The sequence below is a fragment of the Pinus tabuliformis genome, chromosome 9 (genome assembly GCF_031772625.1).
Source record: "Pinus tabuliformis cultivar Carrire ecotype Pingquan chromosome 9, CPIR1, whole genome shotgun sequence".
NCBI classification, from domain to species: domain Eukaryota; kingdom Viridiplantae; phylum Streptophyta; class Pinopsida; order Pinales; family Pinaceae; genus Pinus; species Pinus tabuliformis.
This window is the reverse complement of record NC_142307.1, coordinates 873,430,250-873,446,836: the sequence shown is the minus strand read 5'-3', so window position 1 is coordinate 873,446,836 and position 16,587 is coordinate 873,430,250.

Below are 16,587 nucleotides of genomic sequence, written 5' to 3'. Positions count from 1 at the left end.
TTTCTTACTCCCCACGCACACTCGCTTTTGTCCTTGATTATCCATTGGTGCTAGTTTCCTTCTTTTTCTCTACTTTCTAGATTCTTCATTATTATTTTTCTAGTCTAATTCACTTCTGTTGTTCCCTGGCTTTTTCCACCTCCTTTATCTGCTCCTCGTTTCTATTCTTTTCTCTTTATCTATTCTTGTGTTCCCTTTTCTCCCTTTCTCTTATCCCTCCCATGTTTTCTTCTCTTATTTTTAGTCCTTTGTATATCTTTATTCTTATCTTTATATTAATAATATAATAACTTATTAATTTTGTTAACATTTTATCATATTAACTTTATTATCAATAGCTATATTATCCCTATTAAAATATTAATAATAATATATTAATATTATTATATTATAATATAGTATATAACATATATTTTGTATTAATATATATTACCATACTATAGTATACTTTATCATTACTTATAATATTTTATGGCATTATTATTCCTATATGTATTATGATAGTATTAGTAATAACTTTATTTGTATTATAATGATTTTAATTATTATTATTATATATTATGATCTTATTGTAAATTATAATAATCATATATATTTTATTTACATATATTGTGTAATATTTTATAATATTTATATATTATATGATAATATATGTTGTAATTATAAATAAATAGTATAATTATATAAAAAATTATGTTTAGTTAACGAATATTTATAGTATTTTTGTATTATAAATTTTGATTTTAAAGTTTCTTAAGATTTTGATATTTCAAATAAATCTTTTTAGTCTATTTATATTTTTTTCGCTTCTTTTCCTTAATTTGTATTTAATTATATTTAATAATAATTCTTATTATCAATTACAAAAGTTGACTAAAAAATGTTCAATAAATAATCCACACAAAAACCTTCCAGTAACACATACATTCTATCTTTAATTTGAAACTTACAAAATATTTGATTGCTCAAACATGTGATGGATAAACGATTTATCGCAATTTTTCTGAGATGAAGAAGTTTACATAGAACATTTTAGCCCCTCCGTATTAAAAAAATTGTACACTAAAAATGAAAGTTCCAGTTTTTAAAATAGTAGACTTCGTAATTTCTAAATTTATCGATTAATGAGAAGCACGCCCATCACGTATGACCAGATTCGGGGCTTATACTAATTCTAAGTAAAAAGAGATTGCTTTTTGAGTTTCTCTATTCTTGGTGTCCATCCAAAAATATTGAACAAGAAAGATTCAGCCTGTCAGTCGTTGAGGGTGTTCTCCGATCAGAGCCAAACGTATCAAAGTCAAATTTTACTTGCCAAGGGTGTACAAAAGAAATGGTGAACATTCCCATGGGTTTGATAGTCCATTATCGCGTAAGTCTACACTATAAAGTCTCCCACGTGTCCTCTATTTTCAGCTCCCCCACGCACCGCGTGAGTATTTCCTATATAAACTATATATTTGCATGTAAAGATTAGGATACACTCATATTATTGTTAATATTCTTCTGTTATTGATATTGGTGAAATCCAAATTCATAGTTCAGGCCCGAGGGAGATCATATGAAAAATAATAACAATATTGACATGGACAATCTGTTGCTAGAATCACTTCCAAGGGGTCCCATACCTCCATCAGGGCCATCTCTGTAAGGACCTCCGGTTGCAGATGCGACGGGCGCCGGTGAAGTCGTGCACGAGGGCGCGCGGGGCGTGCTGAACGACACAATGCGACGTTTATTGCGACGAAAGGCGAAACGTGGAACAACACTTAGAAATGCGGCTAAGTGTGAAACAATATATATATGCGATGGTTAAAGCTTGCAAGCCGACTTGTAAAAGACTCTTGTGGGCGCATGTTGGTGGCTTTGGGGGTCGGCCAAGGGGCTGCAAACCCCATGTAAAACCCACGCAAAGGAGGCTATATATATGTGAGCCTTAGAGCTCATTTCAACATCGAATTCTCTCCAACACTTCTACGCATAGCTTGAAGGAGATAACAAGAAGTGCGCAGATTGAAGTGGAGCTGCGCATATTTCATGCGCTCTACTTGAGGGTGCACTTGGAGGTTGTCTTGAGCCGGTCGAGGTGTGGGCAAGGTGTGCCCGGGGTTCGGTGGATGTGCAGAATTGTGCAGGACTTGGCAAGGGTATCTAGGTGGCTCGGGTGAGCACCACCCTTCGTGCAAGAGGTGCACATGTATTGTAAAAGGTAGGGTTGCCTCTCTTTGTAATATTTGGCTAAGTGTGAGACTTGGTTTGGCAAGACACACTTGTATGTTGTAAACTGATATTCTTAATATATTGATTCGGGCAGACTCACATTACGAAGAGTTGCCCCTCCCCTTTATACTTGTTGCAATTGTTGATGTTCTTGTTATAATTGCATGATGATAATGAATGAGTATGGGCTTCATTAAGTATAAAGGATAATTACATGTTTACTTGGTTGCGAAACACAAGCTAAGTAATGTTAATGTGAAAGTAGGCGTAGTCCACGAATGTTAGTATTGGTGAAAAGAAAGTGTTCGGTGGTGCCGCACCTTGCTACAAGCGGTTGGAATACTACCGCAGGTGTAGGGGCGTGACAGGTGGTATCAGAGCTTGTGAACGGGTTCAGGTGTTGAAGCGTTGAAGCTGATACACACCTGCACTTCGTGACAGGTGGTATCAGAGCAGCTGATCCGGGTATTGAAGGGTGAAGCTGTTGGATAGTGGAGACTAAATCGCAAAGGAAGAAGAAGCTGTTAGAGATGGCGGCTGGGTCTCATGTTCGGTCTAGCCATGAAGCCGAGACTTTATCACTTATGGAAAAGATGTTGTTGAGAATGGAAAGCATGGAGTCTTCCTGGGATACGAAGGAGGACTTGCTCACTAAGGAGCGAGAGGCCAACTCAAAGCTGAGGGAAGAATTTGATGAGCTCCGAACGCAGCATGAGTACACTGATCTTATGTGTACACAACTTGAGATAAGGGTCAAAGAGGTTGAAGAAGCAAGGGATCAGGGGCTTGCAGAGATCGTGAACTTGAAGGAATCTCTTGACAAAGTAAACAAATCTCTTGATGAAGCCAAGGATGAGATCGCGATGTTGAAGAAGGCCGTGAGGCATAACTCAGGTGGAGGAGTGCTTCATGTGAAGGTCAAGGAACCGGAATCTTATGATGGCACAAGGAATGAAAAAACTCTTGGCAGCTTTTTATGGGACATGGAGCAGTACTTGGGACTGTTGAGTCTATTTGATGGTGAGACACAAGTCAAGGTGGTTGCTCAGTTCTTAACGAAGGATGCTAAGATGTGGTGGCGAAGGAGGGTGGACCAGATTGTCAATGGCAGTGCTGATGACATCACTTCATGGGATGACATGAAGAAGGATTTGCAGACCCATTACAGTCCTCAGGATGAAACGTGGGAAGCAAGGACGAAGATTAAGTACATAAAGCAAACCGGAAGCCTACAAGCATATCAGCGAGTGTTTGCAAGTGCAGCTCTGGAACTTCCCGACATGGCGGAGAGGGACAAGGTGTTCAACTTCATTATTGGGTTGAAGCCTTGGGCACGCAATGAGGTGAAGAGGCAGAAGATTAGGACACTTGAGGAGGCTTTTGTTGTGGTTGATAGGTTGGTGGATCATTATGATGAGACTTCTGATGAGAAAAAGAAGTCCGACAAGCCGAAAGAAAAGAAGAAGGATGATGGTTCGAAATCGGATGATGGTTCGAAGACGAAGAAACCTTTGAAGTGTTGGATATGTGCGGGACAACACATGGTGAAGAATTGTCCCTCTAAACCGAAGGTGGCCGCTATTGCATAGTCTAATGGAAAGAATGAAGATGCTTCTGTGGGGATGATGCAGATACTTGGTGCTTCTGCTACTACGGAAGTGGCCTCTAGAAGGGATCCTGAAAGGAACAAGTTGGAGTATGTTCGAATGAAGGTTGGAGGTACTGATGTGCTCACTCTGGTAGATAGTGGGGCTTCTCACAACTTCATGGGCGAAGATACTGCGAGAAGAATTGGATTGAAATTTTTACCGGCAAAGGCACAAATGAAGACAGTGAATTCTCCTCCTATTGAGACTCTTGGTATAGCTGAGAGGGTGGACACTACACTTGGTGAATGGACCGGGAAGGTGGACTTCACTATAGTGCGGATTGATGACTATGAGGCTGTATTGGGGATGGAGTTCATGAAACAATTTGATGCAATGATCGTTCCACATTTGAAAAAGCTCTACATTTATGATGGAAGGGAAGATGTAACCATTGGCGTGACAAGGCCTGATTGTAAATTGGGAGTGATGAAAGTGGAGGATAAGGAGAAGGTGAAGAAGTGGTTGTCTAGTGTTGAGGCAAAGCTTGTGGAGCAGTCATTGGTCATCAAGACACTTTCAGATAGCATCTTGGATTTGACAAGAAGGCTAGAGTTGGTGGAAGATGATGATGATGAGGAGGAGGTATATGTGAGGCTGGATGTCCAAAAGGAAGACCGGGTTGCTTATCTACAAAGGATGGAGATTGAGGATCCTGATAGATGGATCGAGTTGATTAGTGAGGGAGAGCCTTCAGGCTCTACTCCCTCTACATCTTCTTAGATAGATGAAGAAGATGGGGCTCATTGTTAGCTTCTCATGGCAGTGAGTCCTTAAAACATGTTTGAGCAGGTATGATTGATGGTGCAGGGATGGCTTGGCATCAAGCATCATGACATGTTGCAGATGAGATGGATGGAGTTTCCATGGACCTGAGCATGGATTATGGAGATAGATTCTTGATGAGTCAAGGATGTGGAAGATGTTTGAGGAACAGTTGATGATGGCATGAGGATGTTCACTCTCATGGATTGAGCGTGATGGTTGGATTAGCTACCCAACTAGTTCAGACATGGGGACGCGTAGTGTACAGAGATGTGCTGGCATTGTGTTGGAGTATCACGACAGAGGCTCATATTGAGGACACATGATGAGGTCGACACGGGATGTTGCAGTAGAGATTGTGGCAGAGGAGTCGATGATCATGGATCGAGATGATATCTGATGGAGGACATACCGTAGAGGTGTATACCTTGGTATGGTGAGCTTGGTGGCAGTTGGTCACTAAGCCGGGGCATGATGGAGATGAGGCTCTACAAATGTTGTAGGGATGTTTGCCTATATGGAGGAGCTAACATCATGGATGATGATGATCTTGGTGGATGGCTACCGGGATGGTATGTTGTCAAGGACGACAACGATTTCAGGTGGAGGAGGATGTAAGGACCTCCGGTTGCAGATGCGACGGGCACCGGTGAAGTCATGCACGAGGGCGCGTGGGCGGGTACGCGGGCGGGCGGACGGGCACGCTGAACGGCACAATGCGACGTTTATTGCGACGAAAGGCGAAAGGTGGAACGACACTTAGGAATGCGGCTAAGTGTGAAACGATATATATATATATATATATATATGCGATGGTTAAAGCTTGCAAGCCGACTTGTAAAAGAGTCTTGTGGGCGCATGTTGGTGGCTTTGGGGGTCGGCCAAGGGGCTGCAAACCCCATGTAAAACCCACGCAGAGGAGGCTATATATATGTGAGCCTTAGAGCTCATTCCAACATCGAATTCTCTCCAACACTTCTACGCATAGCTTGAAGGAGATAACAAGAAGTGCGCAGATTTAAGTGGAGCTGCGCATATCTCATGCGCTCTACTTGAGGGTGCACTTGGAGGTTGTCTTGAGCCGGTCGAGGTGTGGGCAAGGTGTGCCCGGGGTTCGGTGGATGTGCAGAATTGTGCAGGACTTGGCAAGGGTATCTAGGTGGCTCGGGTGAGCACCACCCTTCGTGCAAGAGATGCACATGTATTGTAAAAGGAAGGGTTGCCTCTCTTTGTAATATTTGGCTAAGTGTGAGACTTGGTTTGGCAAGACACACTTGTATGTTGTAAACTGATATTCTTAATATACTGATTTGGGTAGACTCACATTACGGGGAGTTTCCCATCCCCTTTATACTTGTTGCAATTGTTGATGTTCTTGTTATAATTGCATGATGATAATGAATGAGTATGGGCTTCATTAAGTATAAAGGATAATTATGTAATATCCCTCCCCTTAATAATAAATAAAAATAATAAATAATACAAAAAATAATATTTAATAATATAAATTATAAATAATAATAAATAAATCACTTATTAATAATAAAAATAATAAGTCATAAATGATTAAATAATAAATAAGATTAAAAATATATACAAAGAAAATAAATAGAAATAACCATACTAAAGCTCTAGATAAGAATAAGGAAACTATCAAAAAGAAGGAAATAAAACAAGAAAAGGGAACTATCAAAAAGAAGGAAATAAAACAAGAAAAGGAAACTATCAAAAAGAAAGAAATCAAAAGAAAGTTGCATGAGACACATGGAGTGTGTGCATGTGGTTCCTCTTCCAATGTTTGTTCTATTTAATAGATGGCGAGGAAGATGAGAGGCATTCCTGCATTCCATCTTTCCAAGATTCTGTCTTTCATTCTCTTGGGAGAATGGTATACTAAGACCTAGAAGTCACTGGCAGTAGTATGTTGATTGAGGGCTCGGGGGTGGCCAGTTGTAGCAAGACGTTGCACAATTGAGCCTTACGGTTGGGTGGAGAGTTGTCCCCAAGACCTAGTTGCGGTAAGCCTACTTCGACCACTGGTAAACAGGTAAGCACTATTCATTCAATTTGCATTTAGTTAATTAAAATCATGTTTATTGGGCTAGGTAAGTGCCACTCTCATTTAAATTAATGTTAAATTAGATATTTATTTTTTGGATTGTTACATATGGTATCAGAGCCTCGGCAATCCTTAGGGCCTATGGGAATCTTCTGAAAAAATTATTTTTGGGATTCTTTTGGGTTGTTCAACTCCTTTTACCTTTCTCCGCGACTTCGACTCTATGGGTTTTCAGAATCTGTAAAAAAAAAAAAAACATTTAAGATAAAAATTAACGAAGAAATGGATAGTACACGGGATTGTTTGTAAGTAAACATTGATTTTATACGAGGGAGAAAAATTTATTCTCAGGCTTACACCCACATAGCTTATGTAATTTCATAAGTGAAATAGGCAATCTTATATTCATTATGAAATTTATCTTGGCTTCCAACACCTGTGGTGAGGCAGAGGACGTGAGGCATTACTCCCGCACCATTCAGATTGTATGGCGTTATTCAATATGTGACGGAGATCATTACTACCGCATGCATGCACTCATCCAAAACGATTTTTTTTTGTATTCTTATAAGAAATCTCTACATTATGGGTTTTATGGCTAAACATAAATTAAGGGCGAGTATTTTTTTTCCAACTTATTAGGACCGTATTACATCGCATAACCCATATATATAAGAGCATGAGTATTACTCGTCGATATTTCTGAGTATGACCCATGCTCGTTCAAATGGCAACAAATTTCATTGTTGTTAGTTCCCCTCTCCAATCATAGGCCTCGGCTCGACCTGCAGATATCCCCTGATTACAAGAGATAGCGTTTGCATGGTGATTGTTGGTAAAAGAGTGAAAAAAAAAAAAAACATGATTGTCATCTACTTTATGCTTGATTTCCATTGCAGTACAGTTGTTAAATCTAGGGCAGATTCATATGCTTACAATTTCTGCCAAATTCGCCCCGGGGATTCTGTTCAGATAATTGAAGGGTCGGGATGACTGCGTTTTCCTCATTTTGCAAGCAAGTACATGCATAATTCCATTATATGGAAACAATCCAATAATTAAAGGTCATGCTGAATTAATTTTTATATTAATACAGTTCATACATGTAACTTTTGCTTGAAATCCTTATAATTGGACACATGCATGATGCAATCACTCTGGAAATCATCAAATATTTAAACCTAGGGGCGTTGATTTAGTTTATTTTTATATGGAAATCATCAGATATTTCATGGAAGGGTTGCAGTATAGACCAGACTTTCCACACATTAATAGAATGTGCAAGGAGGCAGTAAAATTAGATCTAGTTAAATTCCATTAGATCAGAATGCTACAGTTTCCCTGGCCGAAAAGTTGAGCACAAACGAGGGCATTAATATTGCAGAAAAGGACTTTTAGAAAACTGTCTGCAACAGTTAAAATTTTCTCAGAGATCTTTTATATAACTCAATTCACAGTGGCATGCCTCTGCCATGTCTGACATTACTTAAAACGTTTAACAAAAAAGTTTACCAGAGAAACCTCTGACAAACCTATACAGCTAATTCTTTTGGAGTCGTCGAATTAATGGAATTTGTTTTCTAGAATAGCAAGTATAAATAAAGGTCATGGACAAATTTAGTAATATCTAATACAAATCTATTAATCATTATCATATGGATTAGTTCACTCCGAGTTTATTTCCACGAATTCTTGTTAATATTTTTATTCCTTTAAATCATTGTATGATGTTTACGAATCAAATTTTCCAAAAATATCAATATTATACCAAAGCATTTCTAATAGAAAATTCTATGACAGGAAAAAAAAAATCTTAAAAAGAGGGAAGCCAATATACGTAAAGGAAAAATATATGATGAGCTTCTATACCTGGGTTTTCGCTGGTGGATTGAGTAGGCGGAGCAACACTGGTAGGAGGCAATGATCTAACTACATGGGGATTTTCATTTTCTTGTCTGAGATCATCAGATATTTAAACCCAGGGTCTTTGATTTAGTAACGCCTGTATTTTTGGCTTCAAATCGATAATTGGACACAGCCAGCCAGTCTTCAAACCGTTTACAAACCGAAAAAAAAAAAGAAGAAAACATAAACATTTATTTTGTTTTATTTTATTTTTAAATTAGTAGATTTTTAATTAATTAAATTTGAAAGTGCATGATGTGAGATTATTGATATCAATACTGGTTCTTCCTTATCCTCTATTGATTTAAGGTGTTCCTCCTGCAACAATCAAGGCAATCTCCTGGATTACTCATTGAATATTTTAGTGTTCTGACAACTGAAAGAATCTTGACATGCCTGCTTTAATTTTCTTTTTCACAGGGCAAATTTGGCAAAGGAAGATGTTACATTTTGTTTCCATTCTTCTATCTATTCATACATTAAAAAAAAAACACATAGACCAAGTATATATATATATATATATATATATATATATATATATATATATATATATATATCTATTCACATAAAAGGGATTTGAAGTGTTGTTTTAGTGTCAGTCTCTTTGAAAAAAAAAAAAAATAATTATTTTGTTGGAATTTTTAACTTGACTATTAATGTTCTTACTGCAAAGTAGTAAAAATAGATAGATTTGACTTATTTGAGATTAAACTCACATCATCTGCATGCTAAGGTAGAGGCTTGAATGAGAGCCAAGCTTTCCTTAAGAAGAAAATAACTCAAAGTTTGTGTTGACATGAAGGAATTTTGAGATGAGAGTAAGCCATCATTAATGCTCGGTTAAAGAGGAAAATAAGAACGTAATTTTCAAATCCTCATCATATTATTTAACTAAACCCAAACGGACACATGGCGCCCTCTGGACCATTCGGCCGGACACAGATTCGATCCACGAAAAGCATAAATCTGGTGAATGCATAGACCTAGGGATAAAACGAGGAAGTTGGGCTTGATCCCTCATGGCAGTGCATAATTTTCAGGAATATGTGCCCAGTGGACATCATATCAGCCAGGATGAGTAGATTTCATGGAGAATTTATATAAGGATTATGAAAACATATTCAAATGCACGTTGTAGTAGTTCAAATTTTTTTAGCTTGGAGTAGCTCCACAGGTGGGAGCTTTGGATAACTCCAGAGAGTTTTGGAGTTTTAACTCTTTGAAACTAATAGGTTGATAACGTCGGAGTAAGTGTTTTCAAAAAATAATAGCATAGATCTCAAAGAATGGAGCTTTGGATAACTCAAGAGTGTCTTGGAATTTTAACTCTTCAAATTAATAACTTGATAATATAGGAGTGTGCGTTCTTTCAAAAGTAATATTGTAGATATGAAAGAACGAATCCAAGATCAGGTTGTGGGAAACATGCTCGAGTTTAGCAATGTATTGTGAGAGTAAGAATTAATGTACATACTATGGCATTTGTCTTGGCTTTTGTTTTTGGGGTGTGTGTAAGAATTGCTAGTAGGAGACAAGTCTAGTACTTGTTATCACTATGACGTTGTTGAAAGTACAAGTGAATTTGAACGATTTGAACATGGAACCTTCACATCATTTACATGACGAAGTTGCCCTGAAAAAGAAAAAAAAGAAAAAAAAAACTCCATTTATTAGGTTTTATTAACTAAAATATATTATTAAATATTTAACCAAAATGTATTGTTGTTGTTAGCATTGTTTGTTTGTAAACTAAGTTTAAGAGTTATGTTAAAGGAAATTTATATGATGCTGTTGGTAAAGCTCTTTCAAAATCAGATGTAGAATGGATGCCATATTTGTGTTGTGACTCCCATTATTTGACTATGCTCTCTAACAGGTCGGTTGTCCCATATCATGTTATGTGTTGCACTTGAATTTTGCTGAAATCTCGGTTGACTTGAAACTTGCTCAAAAACATTTCAGGTGTAGGTGTTTTACATCCGTTTTAGTTTTTTTTGTAATTGTAACGCTGTTAAAGGGAATTACATGCGTGACCCTAGCTTTGTTCCAATGTCAGGGGGGAGTGAGTGTCCTGGTAATGCAGGTTAAGCTTTGAAACTGTCGATTGTATAACTTTCCTAGGGAGCGTCAAAATCATTATGTATTTTACAGTGTATAGAGAAGAGCTGAATTTAATTTTATTACAGATTTGGAAATTTGAAATTACTTTTATTAGAGATTTCGAAATTTGTTAAACAAAAGAGAAGTTAATTATTTGTTTAATTTTTCTTATGTGATGTGATCATATTTCAAAATATTTCCAGAATTTATGATGCGCATAATAATGATGAAATAAGTATTTTTTTTGAACTTAGTGAATATAGGTAATCTTGAACTTATAGAAGCTTTGTTGAGAGAAGGTGAAATATTCACAATTAGAGCTCATTATGGTTATTGTATATTTTGGGTTGCTTGTGTAACACTTACTAATAGGGAGTGAGTGTAGACGGAGCCATATGCACCCTTTCGATTCCTTCACGGATATAGACTTGATTCGAGTATAATCTAACCCTCAGGTGGCTCATCGTTCGAAGATTCCACAAAAGATCCCCAAGTTCAATCGTTGCAGATACAAACGGAGGCCATAGCTCGTTGAATAGGTGGTCAAATTCCACTAATAATTCTTTTGGAGCAATCTTGAGTGTTTAGTAACAATGTTCTAAAGTAGTTTTCAATGTTATTTTATGCTTTCTAATAGTAATTGGTGGGTGATCACAAAACTGGAAACTTATTTTCAATGTTTTTTTTTGCTTTATAAGATAAATCAATATTCTTTTCTATAACTTTTAGGAATGCTTAGCTTCTTATCAGTCAGTCCCAAAACAGACCAAAATTTTCAGAGATGTTTCCAATAACTAAAAATCTATAAAGATGGAGCTTTCCTTCATTTGCAGATGAATCACGACTATGAAACACGCACTTAACAATCTATATGCACAGTGGAAATCACAGACCACTCTTGGAGCATTTTCGAGAGCAAATTGTTCAGCACCTAAACCTATACATTCTGCTATGACAGAAATTCCTTCAGGGTGAGAGGTGGCTACAACAGCCATTTTTGCAAACAAATTCAATTCATACTCAACTGAAGACGATGATGGCCGAAAAAGATGGTTATATCATATACATTATTTATTGATTAGTGGAATTGGTTGAAAACCTCAAATTCACATCTTTCATACCCCCCAAAACGATGTCTTAATAAAACAACAATCTTCCGGTGCCAAATAGTCCTCCAAGCCTTCATCAGAGCTGAAGCCTTGCGCTTGCTTCTCATCGTTGAAGTAATGTATTTGTGATAAACCTTTTATTCTCAAGAAACATGTAAGAAGTTTAGTTTCGGGTACCTGTTTCCATCCTGTAATCACTAGTTTATTAGGGAAATATTGCACATGTATGCCATGTTTAGATAAGGTCTTTTGATAGCATGTTTAGATAAGAAATATTGCACATTTATGCCATGTTTTCTTAAAAACAAGAATGTCTCAGTCACAAAGACTTGGTCAGCTAAAAACAAACCGTATTGTTTGAAAATTTGATTGAGGTTCGATCTGAGGTTTTCAGCCTCTATACCATTTCTGAGATTTTTAGTTAGGCTTGCCCTTCTGATTCAACGCATCTTTTGAATGTCCTTAGAATAAGAGAAAAACAATGACTTCGATATATTACAAGAATGAGATACAAGCCAAACGCAAATTGAAGGCAGGCTCTTCCATAACTTTTAGATACGATCTAAAGTTACTGAGGCTTCTCGGTCATTAAACAGGTTCTGAGAACCCTTGGATAACGAAGTTGTTCCATTTCTTACCAACAAGGAATTCTTTTATAACAAGCTTACTAAAATAATATTAAGATAATGTCTTGGCCTTTCAACATAAATATATCTATGAATATCTGGTAGGGGAAAATGAAGGTAATGGTCATAGAGATGATCTACATAGTTCAAATTGTGAAGTTTTGTTCCCATAGTGTTAAAAGAGGTTGTTTCCACATAACACCACACAATTAAATTTTTCATGGACAATGATGGTAGTAGTATTTCCAATGATTCAAAATCTAAAATAATGACACTATTTAATGAGAAAGAATCTTTTGTCCAACTTGATGAAAGGTGAATTAAAGATAAGGCAATCAAGTGGTATTGAGATAGGAACTTGACTAGATATTTTTGAATGAAAATGATAATTGTTAAATGATGTAGATATAAGTCAACATGGATCAACAAACCCTCATGCATGTAAATTAAGCATGATATAAAATTAAATCATGGGTATTGGAATCAGTAAGTCAAAGGATAAATGGATGTAAAATCAAGGGACTTTAATTCTGAGATAGATGATTTAAATAATAATGGTATCACTGGTAATATCTTAAAAAAAGAAATTCACCGGAATTTCCTTAGGGAAGAGATTAAGACTCAAGATGATGAGGCTCATGTGAGTTTTAACGATGTACTTATATGATTATACCTATGCTGTAAATGGTTGCATGTTGAAAGAAGTGGAAAGGATCATTAAGAAACTAATTGGTATCTTGATGAAAACATAACACTAATAACATTGATGAGATAACATAGAGCCTAGATGGATGTTAGTTCATAGTTGAATGTTTGTAAAGTAAATGAAATTGATTTTTCTGATGAATCATGATAAGAATATTATTCTATATTTGATAAGTATTGAGATGTTTCTCATATTGACGATGTTTCATGATATAATGGTAGGAGGATAATGATGTACAGGTGGTTCTTATAGTGTTGATGTATCCTTATGATGATGATAGTGATATGCATAGGTATTATGATGTTATATTCATTTACTACGTGATTATAAATATTTAATGTTGAATACTCATGGTGGATATGATATGCATAACGTGGCATAGGAATTATGATGCTATAATATGAGGTTATTCACATGTGGTTCAATTATTATGTGAAGTCATGATATGTCTTGATGCAAATATGTTGATGTTCTAACTTATGATGGAATTCATGTGATAGTTGCATACAATTTATGACATGCATGAGCATGCAGTTTGTTATCAGTCATAATGTTGCGATTAAAATGATGAATGTTCTCATGATGACATGCAAAACTTGGTATGTGGATTATTTTCTATGATACTATGATGGTATAGTTAATGCATTGGTTGCATGTTGAAGTATGATGATTGACAGGACTCCACAATGGGTCGAGAGGGCTGGTTTATTTGATGATCTCGTGTGAGCCCATACGCACGAGGGAGAATAAATAACATCATATGGGCTGGGGACAAACTCAATCAACACTACATATGCCAGTGGTTCCTTTGTCTTATGTATAGCTCTTGATGGATAGCTCTTGAAGAGCTATGGGATCATCTTGAGGAGGCCAAGTGCCTGATGTTCTAGGCTAGGTGCCTGCTATTGGATTGGGATGCCGAAGTTTGGAAGGGATGTAAAGGACTTCGATGCCTGGGGTTGTGCGCCTTAGTAGTTGTGGAGGGAGTGGGCCAGCCTTGCGAGATGCCCGGGGTCATTGAGTACTGGACCGGATGCCTACCTTGGGGCAGATGAGGTCTGAGTCAGGCGCGAGCCTTGGGGCCAGCCTTGGACTAGGATATAGACCGGGTCAGGCTTAGCTTGGTGCCGAAAGTGGGAAAAAGGACAGAGATTCCTTGAGATTTCCCGGGGTGTTGGGGACTTTCGATGCCTGTTGGTTATACTAGTTCAGTAGAGGGTGTTGGCAACATGAAGTAAATTAAAAAATAAATAATTCTACTTAACTTCGGGACGAAGTTCCTTAAAGTGGGAGAGTATGTAATATCCCTCCCCTTAATAATAAATAAAAACAATAAATAATAAATAATACAAAAAATAATAATTAGTAATATAAATTATAAATAATAATAAATAAATCACTTAATAATAATAAAAATAATAAATCATAAATGATTAAATAATAAATAAGATTAAAAATATATACAAAGAAAATAAATAGTAATAACCATACTAAAGCTCTAGATAAGAATAAGGAAACTATCAAAAAGAAGGAAATAAAACAAGAAAATGAAACTATCAAAAAGAAAGAAATCAAAAGAAAGTTGCATGAGACACATGGAGTGTGTGCATGTGGTTCCTCTTCCAATGTTTGTTCTATTTAATAGATGGCGAGGAAGATGAGAGCCATTCATGCATTCCATCTTTCCGAGATTCTGTCTTTCATTCTCTTGGGAGAATGGTATACTAAGACTAGGAGTCACTGGCAGTAGTATGTTGATTGAGGGCTCGAGGGTGGCCAGCTGTAGCAAGACGTTGCACAATTGAGCCTACGGTTGGGTGGAGAGTTGTCCCCAAGACCTAGTTGCGGTAAGCCTACTTCGGCCACTAGTAAACAGGTAAGCACTATTCATTCAATTTGCATTTAGTTAATTAAAATCATGTTTATTGGGCTAGGTAAGTGCCACTCTCATTTAAATTAATGTTAAATTAGATATTTATTTTTTGGACTGTTACAAATTACATGCTTACTTGGTTGCGAAACACAAGCTAAGTAATGTTAATGTGAAAGTAGGCGTAGTCCACGAATGTTAGTATTGGTGAAAAGAAAGCGTTCGGTGGTGCCGCACCTTGCTACAAGCGGTTGGAAGACTACCGCAGGTGTAGGGGTGTGATAATCTCAGTGTAAAGGTTTGTGCCCAGTTTAGTGGGATACTCCTTGAATCTAGTTGTTGAAATCAACGACTCCCATACGTAGAATTACACAGCCGGAATACAACGATACTAATACAAATCCAGGCACCGAGAAAAAATGACATGGACCAGAAATGACAAATATACTGTATATAACCAGAATATAATGAACCCGAATATAACGACCAAGGATACAGACTAAATGAAAAGGAAAGATTTGAGAGAGCATGCAATGGATATTAACTGCGTGATTACCAAACCCTCCTAATAACGGCTGGATATTGTAAAGTGATTGCCGTGATTAACTGACTCAAGTACTTTACATTTTATCAAATATTCTTTATTATCCCATTTGTCACCTACTACATTGTATTTATGTTTTCAGACGGCAAAAGTATTCCTCCTTCGTCACCTTTTACATTGGATTTATGTTTTCAGACGACAAAAGTATTTGTCTCTCTATATCACTAAAGAAGCTTTGCTTCATAAGGAAAACGTCTTAAACGACCATTTGAAAAATAACATATAACCACATCGGTAAACATTGGCGCCCATTAGAAAAGGGCGGTCCAGGTGTAAAAATGAAAAGAATATATTTAAAAAGAATAGTGATCCTGGTGTAAAAATGAAAGAATATATTTTTATTACTGTTAGGGGGGCTTGTTGGCCAGCTCACTCCTAAGTCTTCCGTGTAGCTTTGTTCGTTACAGGTTTAAATTTCGTCTTACCCGTACTTTTCGTTTCAGATAATACAGTGCCATGTGGCAGCCTTCAACCCATGCAACGACAATACAAGAAACATATTGGCATGTGGCAGCCTTCAACTCGTGCCACGCCAATACAAGAAACATATTGGCATTCCCAATCATATATATATATATAGATATATATATATATATTAATTAAAATTTAATGGCATAGAGCAGTCTAAAAAATAAATAATTGGACTGACAATTTTAGCTTTTACCTAAACCCTCAAAGAAAAGCACACGGTAGCTTCTACCATACTTCACTTCTAAGCTCAGCAGTCTGTATTATAGACAAACATTCTAGCTGCTCAGAGAGGTTACAAAGTATTTGAATACTTATTCTGAGCTCACGCTGGGAGAGGATACAGTTATACTTGATATTGCATAACCTCGCAGATTCATTCAACTTACAACATTTTTTTTTAATTTAATATAATTTTAAGATATTATAAGATTATTTTTTATATTATATTATATTATTACCATTTAAGCAAGACCTCAAAGAACAATATGAGCCTTGTGACATTGTGA